The sequence below is a fragment of the Halichoerus grypus genome, chromosome 3 (genome assembly GCF_964656455.1).
Source record: "Halichoerus grypus chromosome 3, mHalGry1.hap1.1, whole genome shotgun sequence".
Lineage (NCBI taxonomy): Eukaryota > Metazoa > Chordata > Mammalia > Carnivora > Phocidae > Halichoerus > Halichoerus grypus.
This window is the reverse complement of record NC_135714.1, coordinates 207,488,477-207,507,645: the sequence shown is the minus strand read 5'-3', so window position 1 is coordinate 207,507,645 and position 19,169 is coordinate 207,488,477. Positions and strand designations below refer to the sequence as shown.

Below are 19,169 nucleotides of genomic sequence, written 5' to 3'. Positions count from 1 at the left end.
TGAGGACCCGGCGCTGACTTCTGACGTGGACGTGCTTGGGCTCAGGTTCCTGTGGACATGATGGACATGAGCGTGGTCCTCCTGTCCTGTAGAAACGAGTTCTGAGAACCCACCCTGTGTGGTGGCTGTGCCGATCCGTGCCTGGGTTCCCTGCAGCCTGTGACATGCGGTGGTCCTTTGTAAAGGCTGTTTTTCTTATTATAGCCTAAACAGAAGCATTTTAAAAATACAAATTGCAGGAAAGAGGCTGCTGAGAACTCAGGACATTCCGCCCTGAGGATGCTCCAGGCCCGGGCCAGGCTCAGGCAGGGCATCTGCTGTGCTGGCACCCTGCTTCCCTTTACTTTCTGGGCCTCGGAGGGGCAGCTGGGGGCTCGACAGGCCTGGGGGCCGCGTGGGGGCTCAGGGAAGCAGCTTTCTATAGGAAACAGGAATTAAAATGCATCATTAGTTTACAACCGATGTGGCTGTTGCACTGTGACGTTTGTCCTGTGATTGATCTGAAAACCCGGGGACTGTGGCCCAGATGACCCATGAGGGGCCAGCAGCCCCCCCAAGGCAGGGGGGTTACCCCCCCCCCGTGCTCACTTTGGGAACAGAATGGCGGGGAGTGGACCCTGCAGGGCGAGCGCGAGCTTGGTCTTAGAAGGTCATCACGTTAAACACAGGATGCTGTTAAATTTGAATTTCAGGTAAACAATGAGGAATAGTTTAGTAGTAAGTCCCAAATTTACATGGGAAAGATTTATACTAAAAAGTTATTTGTTGTTTATGTGAAATTCAGATTTAACTGGGCACCCTGTGTTGTTTTGCTGAACCTGCCTACTTTATCCCGAAGGGGCGCCCCCTGAATTCCCAGCCAACAGCCCTGTGGGCCGTGCTGTCCATCGCGACGCTCCTTTCACTCCTCCACTCCTTGGGCCTGGACGTCTGGACGGTTGCCCACGTGCTGCTTGGACGTCCCACCGCGTGCTCACAGCGTCCCCACCACGCCCAGCGGCGCGCACCACACTGTGCTGTCCCACCACCTCGCAGACTTCCAGCAGACCCCACAGGTGAACGACCACACTCGGGGCTCCCAGGCACCCGCACTTCTGGCCAGCTGGCCACAGAGTTGGAGGCTGCCAGGACACCCTGAGATTTGGTGATTCACTGGGACAACTCCTAGAACTCTCGGGTAAGCTCGCTGTGAAGATGCGTGCAGGCTGCGGTCAGGGGAGGTCCTGAAGGCAGGGGTTCCTGCTGGCTCATCTCCCTCCGGGGACGTCCATGTGTCCATCCACCTGCTGAGCTGTGATGACCAGGGCTTTTACTGGGGTCTCAGTGGGTAGACATGATTGGTGATTGATTAAGTCATCGGGCAAGTGGTTGCATCCCCAGCCCCCGACCCTCCCTGTGGGTCTGGCTGGCTCAAAGCCCCCGCCTACTCACATTGTTGGTCTTTGGGTGCCCAGCCCCCACCGGAAGCTGGGGGCCCATCCGGGGCCGCCTCATTAGCATAAAGTGGACATTGTACCAGTGGGGGGAGTCCAAACACCTAAGTCAGCTTGGGAGGCCGTACAAACACAGATGGGGGCCTTAAACAACATTCATCATCTCTCCCAGTCCTGGGGGGGTGGGAATCCAGGGATCCAGGTGTGGGCAGGGCCGGTTCCTCCCAGGGGTCCCCGCGTCCTCCTCTGGTCACCCCTCTGTGGGTGTCTGTGTCCTGAGTCCCTCTCCTTGCGAGCGCACCTGTCCCATCAGATTAGGGCCCCACACTATGACCTCATTTTACCTTAACTGCTTCTAAAAGACCCCAACCTCCACATTAGCCACACAGGGGGTTAGGGCATCGACATAGAATTGGGGGGAGCACATGTCAGTCCGTAGCACAGATACTTCTCAGAACCTCTGTGCCAGGAACCCAGGAAGAAGCCAGACAGAGTCCTTATCGCACAAGAAGCGATATGCTCTTCCAGATTAGCCACACGGCCCCCTCATCCTTCTGCTTCTTCCTCATCCTGCCCCCTTTCCATGCTAGCTCCTCTCTCTGCCCCTGAATTTGTGACTCCTCAGTGAAACTTTGGGGCCTTCAGGCCCCTTTTCTCTGCACCCCCATGCGTGGGGGGACCCCATCTCCCCAACCCTCATGAGGAGCTGGCTGTGACCGCATCCAGTAGGAGCCTCATGGGCTCCGGCCGAGGAGGGATCGGCCACAGGCTGAGCTCAGGGCTGGCAGGAAGGAGACAGGCGGGCTGGAACGCAGAGCAGGGGCCAGGAGGGCAGAGGGCGTGCTGACAGGACACACGGCGGCCCGTCTAGCCTGCGGCCAAATGTGGCCTGGCAGACACGTGTGTCCGCACATCCCCAGCGGCCGGGCCACGGCGGGTCATCTCCTGCGCCTCACTGTCTGTAGGTTGCCAAGTCCGGAGAGAACCTTCACTCTGCATTATTCAAATTAACATCTAGCAGATACTCTTGATACTGATTTTCTATCGTGGGCCACAGCTAATGTAATTCGATGTCTTTGTTTCTTGAAGTGCAGTTGTCTCCTGGGGGGCTGTCTGCTGGGTTCCCTAGGACCCAGGATTACATCCAGTATGATATGGGGTCTGCACTCAGGGTTCGTAAGCTGTAGGGAGACATATGTTACTTGAGTTCGTAGATGACGCAGGCCCGGGGGGTGAGGCTACCAGCGATGTGCACTGATGGAGAATGGGAAGGTCGGGGAGCTCCACAGGAAAAGCACCGAGACCTGCACGCCACACACGTGCTACGGGCGAAGAACAGAAACAGGACACTTACGTTATACTTGATATATTACCATATCGAATACTGAGAGAAATAAGAACAAGGTATTCAACATTAAGGGAGATTTTCTAATTAACCTTCAGTGGGGAAAGGGGGTGGATTTAATCCCACGTCGAGTTTATTCAAGGGAAGGATAAAAATCTTTGAAAGCCACATTACAGGAGAACTCTCAGGTTCGCATGGAGACCAAGTTAAAATCGGGGTGTGTGTTAAAAGGAACCAGAATTCTGTACCCTCGCCTCCATTTCCACAGATCCTGGGCTGGTGCCTTCAGGCAGTTTCCCGAGGCGCCTCCCTGAGTGCTGAGCTCCCCAGCTCCCTGGGGATATTTGCACCAGGGATCAATGAGGGCCATCTGCATTACTCTGCAGCTGGAAAAAGCTGCCCCTAAGGATGCAAAAGAGTTCGCCCTCCTGAGCATCACCTCGGGCCCCTGTGTCTCTGTGCATCCATGTTCCCGACCTCCTCCAAGCCTTGAGGAGACATGGGTGGCACGGTAGGTCACTTCCTAAAAGTGGGTAGACATCCTGCCTCCCTCCCGTCTACCAGAGAAAGCAATCTTAAATATCTAGGGTGAAGACTCAGCTTTGAGCACAATATAAAATGCCTCCCATGGTATTTCTCTAGATTTATCTTTCTCTGCTCCCTGTTTTGCAACTGCCTGTCATTCCCAACACGCACCAAATTATTTTCACACGTCTGTGCTTTGGCCAAATTTGTTTCTCATGCCTGGAAAACCTCTTGTATTCTTTGGGTAGCTAATTGCCCCTCATCCTTCAATGTCTAGCTAAGACATCATCTCGCGAGTAAATGGAGACTAACATTATCCTGTGTGCAGTGTGTGCACGGCACAGACTTCATTGTGTGGGGACGCGCTCTCCATGGGGCTGGCTGTTTTTCCACCAAGCAAGACCCTCCGAGGCCAGGGGGCAGTTCCTAGTCCAGGGCCTGGGTCTGTGCCTGAATTCCCACGAGGCGCCAGGACCTGCTCAGTGATGTGAATGAACCGCTTCCGTCTTGGTGCTGCTCTCCCTTCCCTGGAGCCTCAGGCTGCAGGCAGCCTCCCAGGGAGCTGGCATTCCATCGTTACGGGAAAAAACAGAAAGAAGAAGGAGTTCCCTTCTCCCCAGACTGATGGTCATGCCTGTGAGATTGAGAAATAGAATAGGTGGTTTTGGGGGGAGGGAGTCAGGTCGTGTGCAATCCGTGGAGCACTGTTAGGAGCCCGCCCTGCTTACCCCTCTCAACCCCACAGGCCCGGGGGTGGGGAGGCGGTCCTTGTCCCCTCTGGGTGTGGGCACCAGGCCGCTGGGTGGTAGAGTGGCCCATACACCCTGTATTGCCTAGATCTGGTACAATTAACGTGACGTGATTTTCGAATTACGGAACAAGTTGAAAAATACTGGTCCAGGAATTAGCTATTCATTGTGCTCATTTCACCTAACTTTGCCGTCTGTCTCTCTCTTGTGTCCACTGTGAGTTTTCACATTTTCATGAGATATTAGGACTCTTTGTAGAGGAAGTAAATTTATTCTTCATGCAGGTGCTTGGAGACACTCCTGCGTGAGACCCAGCCTCTGCTAACCCCAGTGTCTTCAGTGGGCCTAAATAGTCCGTCTGCCCAGGGTCGTCCTATTCCTGCTGTGGGATTCTGCTGAGGGTCTGAGTCTAAGTCATGCCTGCGCTGGGTCCTGCTGTGGTGTTTGGGTCTGACAGCCTGTGGGCGACCTGGGTTCTACCTAACGGTCTTCTGGATCCCCAGCCGGCCCTGTGGGTCCTGCGGTGACAGTGTGACAGGATCTAGTCCCGCGCAGGGCTCAGGGGCAGCATTTCTGTAGAAGCAGGATCATTGCTTGCAGAGTCTGAAGAGTGCCGTGAGGTCCCTGGTGAGTCTGGGAGGGGCATTTTCAGTGGGGCTGCAAACTTGTGCATTCCAGCCCAGGTCCTAATTGGCTTGGTATTTAAGACACCCAAAGCTGCCTGCAGCCTGGAGGAAGCAATGACAGTAGACAGAGGACAACAGGAATGCGAGGCGGGGCAGGGCTGCTCAGGCGGTGAGCTTGCCGAAGTGCAGGCGTCCTTCACCTGTGAGCTTGGAGCAGTGGCATCCGTGGAGCGTGCCCACGGGGAGCCTTCTGGGGGCCGAGGTGTGGCGTTGTGTCCCATTCCCCCTGTGGCCAGTTTGTCTATAACAGCCCATCTTGCAGAGTATTATACAGGGGGGGCTGCTAGCAAGCCCACTGACCAGGAGCTCCTCAGTGTAGCCAGGGGCCCGGCCCTGGGTCTGACCGCGCTGGCCCGGACTCGCCCCTGCATGCCTGTGCCCCCCCCCCCCCCCCCCCCCGCTGGTGGCTTTGCCATGTGGGACACTGTCCGTAGCAGCTGTTCCACTCAGATCCTCTGCTCTTTGGACGGCAATGTGGCTCTCAACATGACCCTTCCGTGCAGCAGTCAGCACCCTTCCCAGCAGAGGGAGGGCAGGTGTCCCCCGGAACACGCCAGCGCTCAGGGTCTGCCCGGGGGCGTTCCCGAGTGAGGACCTCCAGGGCTCGGTCCTCTGCCCGCCCTGTGCCCTGCAGCGAGAAGGCAGGATGACCGGCAGGATGAGGGTTTCCAGCCTTACTAAGAAGAGCTTCTGTGGGCTCGCAGTGTGGTTTGGCACGAGCAGGCAGCTGTGAGCGCTGTTCATGCATCCGGGCGCCCCTGCAGCTGAGCGTGTCTGTTCTCAGGGCCAGCGCCCCGCCTTCAGGACACCGACGGCTGCCGGCGGTGACAACAATCGAAAACGTGAACAGTCTCGTCAGCGGGACAAGAGAAGGGGTTTTCCGGTGGCGATAAACCCCATACAGTGACCTATTTTGTTTGTCCATAAAATACATGAATAGAAAAAATGGTGCCCTCAGTTACACCAGCAAGAGAAGAAATGACAATGTGAAGGATCCTTGTATCACCAAAAAGGGGTTTTACTTTATAACCTAGAGCTGTTAGGTTTGCATCAAATCTGAAATTCATGAAAATTTCTGTAACCTACGATATAAATTACTCTTCTATCCAAATCGCTGTTTTCAGGACGTGTACACAAATTAGGTGATGTGCTTCTTACAAAGTTATCCCATGAGCTCATCAGTAATCATCCGTTGCAGAAGCCAGCACTCGGCCCGCCCAGATCGAATTGCCTCGGTCGCTCCAACAAACCTGGTCTGCTCCCTGAGAAGGCAGGGCTCCGGGTTCTAGGTTGCGCACCTGCTCACAGCCGTAAAGCAGATGCCAGGGAGGCACACAGTTATCTTCTGCATAAATAAAAGAGTTTAGATGTGTGTATGGTGGCTGAGACACTATGCAGAAATAAGAAAGCATGGGATGAGCAGCAAAACGACGTACGCTCGAAATGCCTTAATGACAGTCTTCTAGAAACTAGGCGTCATTTGACGTCTGGGTCCCTGTCTCCACCTCAGGAAAAGAAGGACTGAACCTGCAGTGGCTCTCAGCTCTAGCAGGACATTAGGGAGTGCTGCTCCCTCTCCACAGGCAGAATAGAAAAGACCCCGTTCTCTGTGGTTGAGACCCAGGGAGCATTAAAATGTGTCCTTCAGATTCTACTGCAAATAATACCATCCTTCACATTTTAACCTCATTTGTTCAATTGACAAAGATTGGTTTCATGTCTGGTTAGGTTGTACTGGCCGTAAAGAGATGAACTGGGTGGAGTCTCAGTGCCCGTGTGCCTCCCCGTGTAGTTTGGAGACAGACAGCCGTCTGGGCTGACAGGCAGGGGTGGGCATCCCGGAAGGCTGCCTGGAGGAGTCACCTGGAGCTGGGCTGATTAGGACAAGTGCCAGCAAGGAACATCACACCTGACTGCATTTCTTTTAAGAAATTTTCTGACATCTTTATTTTGTGTGTGTGTCATTTTGTCAAGACCTACCTTTCTCCTGTAGCTGGCATTTTGATTAAAGTTCTTAATTCATAATACTTGTGAAGAATGACCACGTGGATAGCATGCACTCTTCCCTCCCCCAACACCTCATGTCTCTTAATTTGCTCAACTTTTCATATGAAACCATTGAAGGTTTACTCCTATTTATTATATATTGTTGTTGCTCTTATGCTAGAAATATTTTACCTTAAATTCTCTCATTTGTTTTATGATGAGAATTTGGGAAGCCACCAAATAGTGTGTATTCAGCACTTTAATAAACTATTCATTTTTCTGAGATCTCTTGGTTTTTCTAGAAAGAAAATCATTTCACCTGAGTAATGATACTGTGCCCTTTTTGTTCATTGAATGATACTATGTAGCTGATGTAAGGTTTACTAATTTATTACCTGAATGGATTCATATCTACATATCAACATCAGGCTTAAACCTTCATTGCTTTATAATAGATTTTTTAAACTAATTTAAGGAGTCCACATCTGTTTGTTTTTCATAAAAGTTTTGATCAATTTTGCAAGTTAGACTTTGTCAAATATCCTTTGACTCTCTATTGCAATGATAATCGGCCATATCCTGCTATTAGCTTATGAAAATAATTACATTAGTCATTTTCCTAATACTGCTTCCTGAATTCCCCAGAGTAAATCTTCATTGTGTTAGTGGCATTATTAATTTTCTATATCGCTAAATTTCTATTGTCTTCATTCTACTTGGGATTTTCTGTTTGTATCTGTAAGTAAGATTGCTCGCTAGGTTTTTTGTGATGCGTTTCTCAGGTTTTGATAGCAGAGCTAAGCCAGCTCCATCAGTTAATTTCTCCGTGCCGTACGCTTTAAATGGTACAGGAGTGATGCCCTCCCTCCTCTGTGAGAACAGAACTATAAACGTGTCTGTGACCGTCAGCGTTTATGAGGTGATTTGGGACTGCAGAGCTAATCATTTCCATGGCCGGGGTTGTCTAAGCCCCCTGCCTCCCCTGCGTCCACCTTGGTGATTCTTACTCACCGGGAGAGGAAGCACCGAGCAAATGTTCATCTCTGGGCTGGGTCTGCGCTTCTGCTGGCCTGTCTGGGTTCCAAGGAGATCCTGGCCTCCCCTCTCCTGAGCATCTGTCAGAGTCTTGTGTCCACTCCTTGGATGAAACCGGAGACCCTGCCGTGGCCTCCTCCCACTGCTGCCCTCACGAGCCACCTGCTGCCGTGTGCCATGCCGTGGCCGCAGGGTTCCACACGGTTCTGGCTTGGGGACCCTTTCCTCCTCTGGTGCTTTCTCCCAGACCCCCTTCCTCCCTGCCCCTGCCAGCTCTCCTCACCACCACCCCCGGCCCTGCGTCACCCAGTGGGCTCCTTTTTATTTTAAATTTCCTAAGGCCTTTCTTGACCAACCTGAATGAAAGGAGTGGTGATACTGAGGGCCTGACATAAGCCGGCCTCTGGGGGGTGGGGGGGAGCGGTGGCGGCATCCTCTGTCACCCAAACCAGGATGCTCCTGGGGGGGAACAGCTCTATTAACAGTCACACCCAAGGCATCCCGTAAACCAGGCCTATGGATGGCATGCGGGTCGTCTCCAATATCAGATGCATTCCCTCAGTATCTGTGCTAGGATCTGTTGTCTCTTGTCCCCAGAGAAACCGAGGCAGGAGGGGAAGGTGCAACCTGGGGACCTGACCCTCTTCACTCACCTGTGGCTTTTTTCTTGGCTCTCAGTTACTGGCAGGTGTGCGGTTTCCTCCTTACTGTGTGCACCTGAGCCCCACGTGAGCAAGGACCGCGAGTCTCCACTCAACACCGTGGACCTGGTCTCCTTACCACACGTGCTGGAGGCACTCTAGACCTCTCTGCAGGGTGAACGAGTCCATAAATATTTGCTAGTCTTGCTATTATCAAGACTTTCTAATTAGCCTTGAATTATACATAATATTCTCTAATGAATTAAGAACCATCTGCTGCTGTTGATATTTCCATGTACGTGGCCATATCTGAACCTAACTGGGGAACGTACATTCCTCCTCTGACTCAGAGGCACTAGAACTCATGTTGAAAAATGCAGTAGGATTCCAAGAGCTCAGTCTCTGCTCTTCTACTCTGCTGCCCACTGTGTTCTCAAAATGGAAACAGGCAAAACGCAAAAAGGGAAAACAACCTACACTCATGTGGGCAACAGTTGGTACCATCGATGGGAAGAGCTTTGGGACGTTAGTAAAAAACGTGCTGCAAAGGGACAGAATGGAAGGAAGTCATGAATGGACTCTCTCAGTTTGGGAAAGAAGAACAGCGTCACAACACCCAGTTGGGAATTAGGATCATTTGTGGTAGGAGAGCAAAAGTTCAAATTCATGTGGTTTGCTTATTGACGGTGTGCAGTCCCAGAGTGGGACTATGGAAGATGAATACTTGCCCATGAGTAGGTTGGTCTGCGTGGGAACGCGCGCTCTGAGCACCGTGCCTCGGGAGGGGCCTGTTGTCCATCTCTGGTGCTACTCAGTTCCTTCTCATTTGGAAAGGGAGCTGCTTCCCTGTTTTCTCTGGTTTTAAGGAGCATGAGTGCATGCGAGTCTGCATCGCCGAGGTCCTATACATCGTAGGGCATTGAGAAAGTGTGTCTAGTGTTGTCAGATTCAGGTTTTCAGGTAGAGCATGAGAAAAGTCTCAGTTACCCTGAAGGATGAGTGATGATTGTAAGCAGCCATGTTTTCACTTCAAATTGGAAGCGTGGGCATTCCGGAAAGTTCCATCACTCCTTGAGTGAATTAGGCTTCTGTCCTAATTTTTGTGGAACCACTGATAGATTTTTTGAGTTAATTCTCTCCTTAAACTGCACTGTATAGTTCCACATTACCAGCTATCACATTCTCCCTCGTCATTGTACATGTATCATCCTCTCTTCCCCACCAAAAAGCTCGTATTTTCCCTGAATTGGATATAAAGTAAACAATATGACGTAAACAGTAGTAACATAATTAGGGGATAAATTCTGTTCTGTCTTGGTTGATGGAAAGTAATGAAAAATCAAAGTAAAGAGAAGACATTTTTTCCAACTGAAGGCGCTGTTTGTCACTTTACAGTGAGACATAACAAGATGATAACTCTGCATTTTAAAGCAGTGACTACAGGGTGGGAGGAAAAAGGATGAGTTTGAACCAATTAGTGGGTGGATGACATTTCTCTTTCCTCTACCAGATGACTAATAAAAGTTTAAAATATTAAAGAAAAAAATCATTGCATAATAAGGGCTGCTTCAAAAAAACAAGTAGTATGACTAGAATTGCTGATCCTTGCTTCCTCTTCCTTTTTGTGAGCAGGAGAGAAATCCAAGCTAAAATAATGTGTTTATTAACTGTCTTCTTGACAGGCTGATATCATTTTAAAATGTGATTTATTAAAAACCGAGGGTGGCTCAAACACCAGAGATATTTACATAGAGTGAGCAGCACTGATTTATCTGGTCCCCACAATAAGATTTCTCAAAAGGATGGACATTGTTTTGCATGGGGAGCCCCAGTGGTTAAATTTTCCCCTGCAGTCATTATGGAGGGTCTTGTGATGACAGTTTAATTTTCCCTGAGTAAGGTAGGACAATTTCCTGCTGGAACTCTGAGAATGAGATCCGTTGAACAATAGGCAGATATTTATGGAGCACCACCTCTACCTCATCTCTAGCAAGCAACACATGAGATGGGAATGAAGCCTCATAGTCCTTGTTGTTAAAAACACTCAGGATATTTTCTAAACCTTAATTGGATGGCTTTGTCAGCTTTGATTTTTTTTTTAATGTGTCTCCTTAATATTAATGAATATGAAGGCAGATTCAAGTTAACCGATTCATCAAAATGGTAGTTTTTCAGGCACATGATATGTTTGAGGCATCATGGTAGGCAGAATTTAAATTACAAGGATGATTAAAATTAGGGTCTCTACTCTCCAACAGCTTCTCTTACATTTTCTTTGGCATTTACCTAGCATTCCTGAAGCATTTCCTAGGGCCCAGGACGAAACCATGTAAAGAGGAGCAAGGCAGAGTTTTTCTGAGTAAGAAATACAGTTAAGTGCATTTGTAAAACCACAGTCTAGAGTGAATTTTCACTGCCAAATCTTGAGCACCTAAGACAGAGCCTGCTTGGAAGATACAAAGTATCCAATAAAATGTTACTGAATTAATAAATATTTATACGCAAGTTCATTTTTAAAGGTCCCTTTACACCCAAGGTTTCACTTCACCCTCCCGATTACCCTAATGGAATGCAGAATAGAAAAACAATAGAGAAATTCAATGAAACCAAAACTTTATTCTTTTTTTTAAGATTTTATTTATTTATTTGACAGGGAGAGAGAGAGAGAGAGCATGTGCACAAGTCGGGGGAGGGGCAGAGGGAGAAGCAGGCTCCCTGCTGAGCAAGGAGCCCGATGCAGGACTTGATCCCAGGACCCCGGGATCATGACCTGAGCTGAAGGCAGACGCTTCACTGAGCAACCCAGGTGCCCCAAAGCTTTATTCTTGAAAAAAAAAAATCAACAAAATTGTTAAGCTTTTAGTTAACTGGTGAAGAAAATATGAGAGACAACTCAAATTGCTAAAATCCAAGTGAATAAAGAGACATTACAACCAACCTCCAGAAAGAAAAAATTATAAGGTAGCATCCAGAATGTGTGAAGATATTCTGATAAATGTGATAAAAATGTTTGGAACCAGACAGAGGTGGTGGTTACATAGCATTGTGAAGGGCTAAATGCCACTGGATAGTTTTGGTTAACTTTATGTTATGTGAATTTCACCTCAATTTAAAAAAAAACTTTAAAAAAAAGAATTTTAAGAGGGTACTATAAACAATTGTAAGCCAATAAATGTGTCACTTAGAAGAAATAGTTGAATTCCTAGACACACACTATCAAAAGTGACTCAACAAGAAATAGAAAATCTGAATAGACCTATAAAAAGGAGAGAAATTGCATTAATAATCCACTAACAAGAAATTAGAAATAATGACTGAGTTCAGCAGGGTTACAGGAAACAAAATCAATATACAAAAATTAATTGAATTTATGTAGATGTCCCATGAACAATCCAACAGTGAGCAAAATGTAACAGAAGTAGTGCAGAATTTATACTGTGACAACTATAAAATATCGTGGAAGGAAATTAAAAAGATGAAATTAATGGAAAGGCATCCTACGTTCCTGGACCAGATCAATGGACTTCATATTGTCAAGTGGCAGCACTTCCCAAGTTGTTCTACAGGTTTAACGAATCCCTATGAAGATCCCAGCTGATGTTTTTTTTTTTTTTTTTTTTTTTTTTTTTACCAGAAATTGGCATGCTGATCCTAAAATTCATTTGGAAATTCAAGGGACTCAGAACAGCCAAAATGGTCAAAAAGAATTGGTAAGGTCTCACACTTCCTGATTATTTCAAAACTTACTGCAGAGCTACAGTAATCAAGATAGTATAGTTCCAGGAGAAGGATCGACATATAAATCATTGGAATAGAATTGACAGCCTGGAAGTAAACCCTCACAATTATGATCAGCTGCTTTTCAACAAGGGTGCCAAGACAGTTCAATGGAGTAGAGTTGGTGTTTTCAGCAGATGGTGCTGGGACAACTGGGTATCCACATGCAAAATATTGAAGTTGGATCTCTATTTCACACCATAGACAAAAACTAGTGACTCAAAATGAATCAAAGCTTTAAATATAATAACTGAAACCATTCGAATAAAACAGAGGCAAATCTTCATTACCTTGGAGTAAGCAGTGCTTTCTTTGATGTTAACTCCAACAGCACAATTGACCACAGGAAAAGTAGATAAATTGGAATTCATCAAAAAATTTTAAAAACTTGTGCTTCAGAGGGCACCATCAAGAAAGTGAAAAGACAACCCACAGAGTAGGAGGAAATATTTGCACTTTATATAGCTGATAAAGGTTTTGTATCTAGAACATATAAAGTCCTCTTCCAACTCAATTTTTAAAAATGCAAATAAACCAATTAAAAAGAAAAAAAAAAAAAAACAGGCGAAGGATCTAAGTAGATGTTTCTCCTAAGGAGATACACAGTAGCTGAGAAGCACATGAAAAGTGCCCAACATCTTTGCAAGTCATCAGGAAAATGCAGACTAACACAGCCTGAGACGCCCCTTCACACCCATCAGGATGTCTGTAATAAAGGGGACTGACAGTACTGCGTGTTGGCAAGGGTGTGGAGAAGTCAGACCCTCGTGCACTGTTGAGGAGAACGTGTGATGGTGCAGCCACCGTGGAAAACGGTCCAGCAGTTCCTCAGAGGAGTAAGCAGAGTTGGTCTATGGCCCGTAAGCCCACTCGTAGATCTCTACTCAAGATAAATGAAAACATATGCCCACACAAAACTTACCCACAAATGTTCAAAGCAATGTTGTGAACAATAGCCGAAGTATAGAAACAACCCAGATGGCCATCAGCTGATGAGTGGATTAATAAATCGTGGTGTATCCTACTATGGGATATTTTCCAGCAGTAACAAGGAGTGGGATTCTGACACACACTACAGCATGGAAGAACCTTGAAAACATTCTGTTCAGTGAAAGAAGCCAGATACAGAAACCACGTCTTATAGGATTCCATTCCTAGAAACTGTCCAGAAGAGGCAAAGCTTCACAGAAAGTAGATTAGTGTTTGCCTAGGGTTGAGAGATGCGGACGTGTGTGGGATTTCTTTAGGATGTGATGAAAATGTTCTAAAATTGTGGTGGTCATGGTTGCACAGATCTGTGAATATACTCATAACCTTGAATTGTACACTTTAAATGGGTAAACTGTATGGTATGTGACTCTATCTCGGTACAGTTACCCCCCCACCCCCCACAAAGCTGACTCTGTGACCCGCAATCACCACTACCGTTATTTGAAAGACAAGGGCTCTGAGAGCCAGTGTGTAGTACCAGCTTGGTCAGAGTCCTGCAGCTCTTGGGGTAGCTACAGAGGGCCGTGAAGTCCGGTCTTCGATCCCAACCCTCACTCCGTTCCTATTCTGCGTTTTGTTATATACAAAAGAGCTGCTGTAGGAACTTGAAAGTTTCTACACAAGCAGTGAATCCGAATTTTGAATTCTTTTTTCTTCAGTTTGAAGAAGAGTCTGAGATGCGTAGTTAGGGCATTTATAATTTAGCATTGTCACATTTATGACTGGGTGTGACCAACCTGTTCAGTCCACTAGATAAGGCATCACATTTCACCATCTGTCGGGGGCTGTTGGGCTGTGGGATCTGGAGTGAGGAGCGAGCATTGGGGAATGAATATTCCAGGCTGGAGCTTGGTGGTTTGGACTTTAAGCTGGGATGTCCTTCTTCCCCTTACGGACTCTAAGGAGCCAAGCCTCTGGAGCCTGATGTTCTCGGTCAGCTGGGAACACTCCTCTGCCCGTTTCTCCCGGGGTCTCTGTTTCTGGGCTTTTCTCCAGCCCCCTCATCGTGGTGACTGCCGCCACGCTGACCTGCAGGTGGTGAGGAGGAACACAGGGTCTTCTCTGGGTCACCTGACTTTGCACCAACAAGTCTTGTCCCTTGAATAGTACTTAATGGGCTGGGTGGTTAGCGGGCTGGCAGGAGGCAGAATGAGGCGGGAACTGCGAAGTAAGGGCATAATTTAATCCTTTAAAAGTGATTATCAATGTTTGTGTCCGTTGAGTGTTCCATGTACAAGGTGCCATCATATACAACATTTCATTTTGGCTCACAGCCTCCTGTAAAGTAGAGATTATTGCTCTTGGAGGAAGGATTTAAGCAGCCGGGTCAGTAACTTGCCTGAGGCCACCTGCTCATTTCACTCATCCTTTTCTTACACTAACTTTTTTGAATGGCTTTATTGAGATATAATTAGCAAACCATATAGTTTACCCTTTTAAAGCATACAATTTAATGAGTTTTAGTGTATTTATAGGGTTGTAAAACCACCACCAGCACCATTTAATTTTAGGACATTTTGTCCCCCACAAAAGGAATTGCGTGCCTGTGAGCCACCACTCCCCATTCCAGGTCCACTCCCCGCTCCCAGCGCTGGACAACCACGGGTGTGCTTCCTGCCTCCACGGATCGGTCTGCTTCGGACATTTCCTATAAAGTGAATCACACAGTCCTGGTGGCCTGCTGTGCTGCCCTCACCCAGCACGATGCTTTCCAGGTCCATCCGCGTTGTAGCAGGTGTCAGAACGTCATTCCTTTCCTGGCTGAATGCTGTTCCACCATAGGGATATACTCGATTTGTCCGCCAATCAACTGATGGACACTCGAGCCGTTTCTCCCTTTGGGCTCTGATGAGCCATGCTGCCCTGTACTGATGTGCATGCTCTGTGTGTATTCCACTGACTTTCCTTGGATATTGGCCTGACCACAGGTAGTTCTGGTCTTGCCTCTGCTCCAGGGAGCCCTTAATGTAATAGCAGGGTAAGCTGCGGTCCCATGAGAACAGGTGCTGTGACTGTCTTAACAATTATGGGAAAGTCACACCTGCCGTCGTGCTGGATATTCGGCGGATCCTGGGTGGTGGCCCATGTGGCTGAGCGCAGAGTGTATGAGGGCAGGGTGGCAGCGACGGGGTCACCAAGCCTTCTGGAGTGTGTTGAGGAGCAGCTGACGTTGAGAAGCGGTTGAGGCAAGACTCAGCCTCAGAACTCCTGAACCCCACATTGAGAGGCCCTCCTCTCTACTTTTTGCTCTGTTTATGGGTATTGACGGATGATCTTGGTCAACGAGAGTTTGCTGAGTACTTGTCAGTTGTCTTTCTAAGCAACCAAAGGAAATACGAACATGCAGAATATAAGGTTCCCTCGAGGTTCTGACTTCCTACTTGACCAAACATGCTAAATATTGGCGGCGTGGAAACCATGGGAGTACAGCATAAGCTGCGTGCTCTGTGTTCTGGATGTGACGGCGTCCTGCAGGGGTATGTGAATGAGAGAAACCATGACGTCACAGAGGGGTCTGCATGGATGAGCCTGACCTCCGCGGGAGGACACCGTGGTTATCGATTGGTTGGTGGGTGCTGATGGCGCTGTTGAAACTCCCAAATGAACATCTAACTGCTTTGAAAGACAAAACATCAGAGAGAAATTCTTCATTACTATCTAGCCTAAAAGTGTAGAGAAAGACTGAGTTTAGAAATGGCTCTCGCCCTCCTTCTGAAGGGGAAGTACTTAGGAGGTCATTGCTAGAAGGTGGTGTATTGGTTTCCCGGGGTTGCTGTAACGAAGCCCACGGACCTGGGGCTCAGACTGCAGACACCTGGGGGCCCATGTCCCGAGCCGGGGAGTCTAATCCAGGGGTCAGCAGCGAGGGCTCCTGCCGAGGCCGGGAGGAGGGTCCGTCGCAGGCCCTCCTTGCTCTAGTGGTCTGCTGGCTGGGACAGAGCCCTATCCTCACCCGGCGTTCCCCTGTGTGCACCTCTGTGTCCACATGTCCCCTCTGTGTAAGGCCACCAGTCCTACTGGAGTAGGGACACTCGGATGACCTCATCCTACAGTCACTGATTCCATCTGCAATGACCCTATTTCCAGATAAAGTCTGAGATACGGGAGGGGGTGGTTAGGACTTCCACATATGAATTTGGGGGGCCACAGTTCAACCTATAAGAGGTTATTTCAGTTTTAAAATCCCATGTCAGGGAATAGTTTGGAAACAAGGCTTGAAATTATATTCAGTGATCTGAATTTGACTTTGGGACTGCTAATGAATTTGGTTTTGTTACTTATCTTTTTTTTTTTTTTTGCTTTTTTTTTTTTAATTTTATTATGTTATGTTAGTCACCATACATTATTACATCATTAGTTTTTGATGTAGTGATCCACGATCCATTGTTTTCGTATAACACCCAGTGCTCCATGCAGTACGTGCCCTCCTTAATACCCATCACTGGGCTAATCAATCCCCCCTCCCCCCTCCCCTCTAAAACCCTGTTTGTTTCTCAGGTCCATAGTCTCTCATGGTTCATCTCCCCCTCCAATTCCCCCCGCCCATTTTTCCCTTCCTTCTCCTAATGTCCTCCATGCTATTCCTTATGTTCCACAAATAAGTGAAACCATATGATAATTGACTTTCTCTGCTTGACTTATTTCACTGAGCATAATCTCCTCCAGTCCCATCCATGTGGATGTAAAAGTTGGGTATTCATCCTTTCTGATGGCTGAGTAATATTCCATTGTATATATGGACCACATCTTCTTTATCCATTCATCTGTTGAAGGGCATCTCGGCTCTTTCCACAGTTTGGCTATTGCGGACATTGCTGCTATGAACATTAGGGTGCATATGGCCCTTCTTTTCACTACATCTGTGTCTTTGGGGTAAATACCCAGGAGTGCAATTGCTGGGTCATAGGGTAGCTCTATTTTTAAATTTTTGAGGAATTTCCACACTGTTTTCCAAAGTGGCTGTACCAACTTGCATTCCCACCAACAATGTAAGAGGGTTCCCCTTTCTCCACAACCTCTCCAACATTTGTTGTTTCTTTCCCTGTCCATTTTTGCCATTCTAACTGGTGTAAGGTGGTATCTCAATGTGGTTTTGATTTGGATTTCCCTGATGGCTAATGATGATGAACATTTTTTCATGTGTCTGTTAGCCATTTGTATGTCTTCTTCAGAGAAGTGTCTTTTCATATCTTCTGCCCACTTTTTGAGTTGATTATTTGTTTTTTGGGTGTTGAGTTTGAGAAGTTCTTTATAGATCTTGGATACCAGCCCTTTCTCTGTAGTGTCATTTGCAAATATCTTCTCCCATTCTGTGGGTTGCCTCTTTGTTTTGTTGACTGTTTCCTTTGCTGTGCAGAAGCTTTTTATCTTGATGAAGTCCCAAAAGTTCATTTTTGCTTTTGTTTCACTAGCTTTTGGAGATGTATCTTGAAAGAAGTTGCTGTGGGTGATGTCAAAGAGGTTACTGCCTATGTTCTCCTCTAGGATTTTGATGGATTCCTGTCTCACATTGAGGTCTTTCATCCACTTTGAGTTTATCTTTGTGAATGGTGTTAGAGAATGGTCGAGTTTCATTCTTCTGCATGTGGCTGTCCAATTTTCCCAGCACCATTTATTGAAGAGACTGTCTTTTTTCCATTGCATGTTTTTTCCTGCTTTGTCAAAGATTATTTGACCATAGAGTTGAGGGTCCATATCTGGGCTCTCCATTCTGTTCCATTGGTCTATATGTCTGTTTTTGTGCCAGTACCATACTGTCTTGGTGATCATTGCTTTGTAATATAGCTTGAAATTGGGCAACGTCATGCCCCAGCTTTGTTTTTCTTTTTCAACATCTCCTTGGCGATTCGGGGTCTTTTCTGATTCCATACAAATTTTAGGATTGTTTGTTCCAGCACTTTGAAAAATGTCATTGGAATTTGGATCAGGATGGCATTGAAGGTGTAGATTGCTCTGGGTAGGACAGACATTTTAACAATGTTTATTCTTCCGATCCATGAGCATGGAATATTTGTCCATCTTTTTGTGTCTTCAATTTCTTTCATGAGTGTTCTGTAGTTCCTAGAGTATAGATCCTTTACCTCTTTGGTTAGGTTTATTCCGAGGTATCTTATGGTTTTTGGTGCTATTGTAAATGGAATCGTTTCTCTAATTTCTCTTTGTACAGTTGCATTGTTAGTGTATAAGAAAGCAACTGATTTCTGTGCATTGATTTTGTATCCTGCCACATTACTGAATTGCTGGATGAGTTCTAGTAATTTGGGGGTGGAGTCTTTTGGGTTTTCCACATAAAGTATCATGTTGTCTGCGAAAAGAGAAAGTTTGACTTCCTCTTTGCCAATTTCAATACCTTGTATTTCTTTTGTTGTCTGATTGCTGCTGCTAGGACTTCTAGTACTATGTTGAACAACAGTGGTGAGAGTGGGCACCCTTGACGTGTTCCTGATCTTAAGGGAAAGGCTCTCAGCTTTTCCCCATTGAGGATGATATTCGCTGTGGGTTTTTCATAGATGGATTTTATGAGCTTGAGGAATGTTCCCTCTCTCCCTATACTCTGGAGAGTTTTAATCAGAAAGGATGTTGTATTTTGTCAAATGCTTTTTCTGCATCAATTGAGAGGACCATATGGTTCTTCTCCCTCCTCTTATTAATGTGTCCTATCACATTGATTGATTTGCGAATGTTGAACCACCCTTGCATCTGGGGATAAATCCCACTTGGTCGTGGTGGATATCCTTTTAATGTATTGTTGGATCCTATTAGCTAGGATTTTGTTGAGGATTTTGGAATCCATATTCATCAGGGATATCGGTCGGAAATTCTCCTTTTTGATGGGGTCTTTACCTGGTTTGGGGATTAAGGTAATGCTGGCCTCATAGAATGAGTTTGGAAGTTTTCCTTCTGTTTCTATTTTTTGAAACAGTTTCAGTAGAATAGGTATTATTTCTTCTTTGAATGTTTGGTAGAATTCCCCAGGGAATCCATCAGGCCCTGGACTCTTG

The 19,169-nt window shown here is 47.0% G+C and overlaps 1 protein-coding gene across 11 annotated transcripts in view; it reads left to right on the top strand.

Moving 5' to 3' along the window:
• DLGAP2 (DLG associated protein 2) overlaps window positions 1-19,169 on the top strand; it is an 844,777-nt gene that overhangs the window by 422,529 nt on the left and 403,079 nt on the right. For 2 of the 11 annotated variants that reach the window (XM_078069924.1, XM_078069925.1), the window contains exon 2: window positions 12,035-12,110. The exons of the other annotated variants lie outside the window; for them this stretch is intronic. The gene's annotated coding sequence lies outside the window, so the exon portion shown is untranslated. The remainder of the gene's footprint in view (window positions 1-12,034; window positions 12,111-19,169) is intronic. 11 annotated transcript variants of the gene reach the window in all.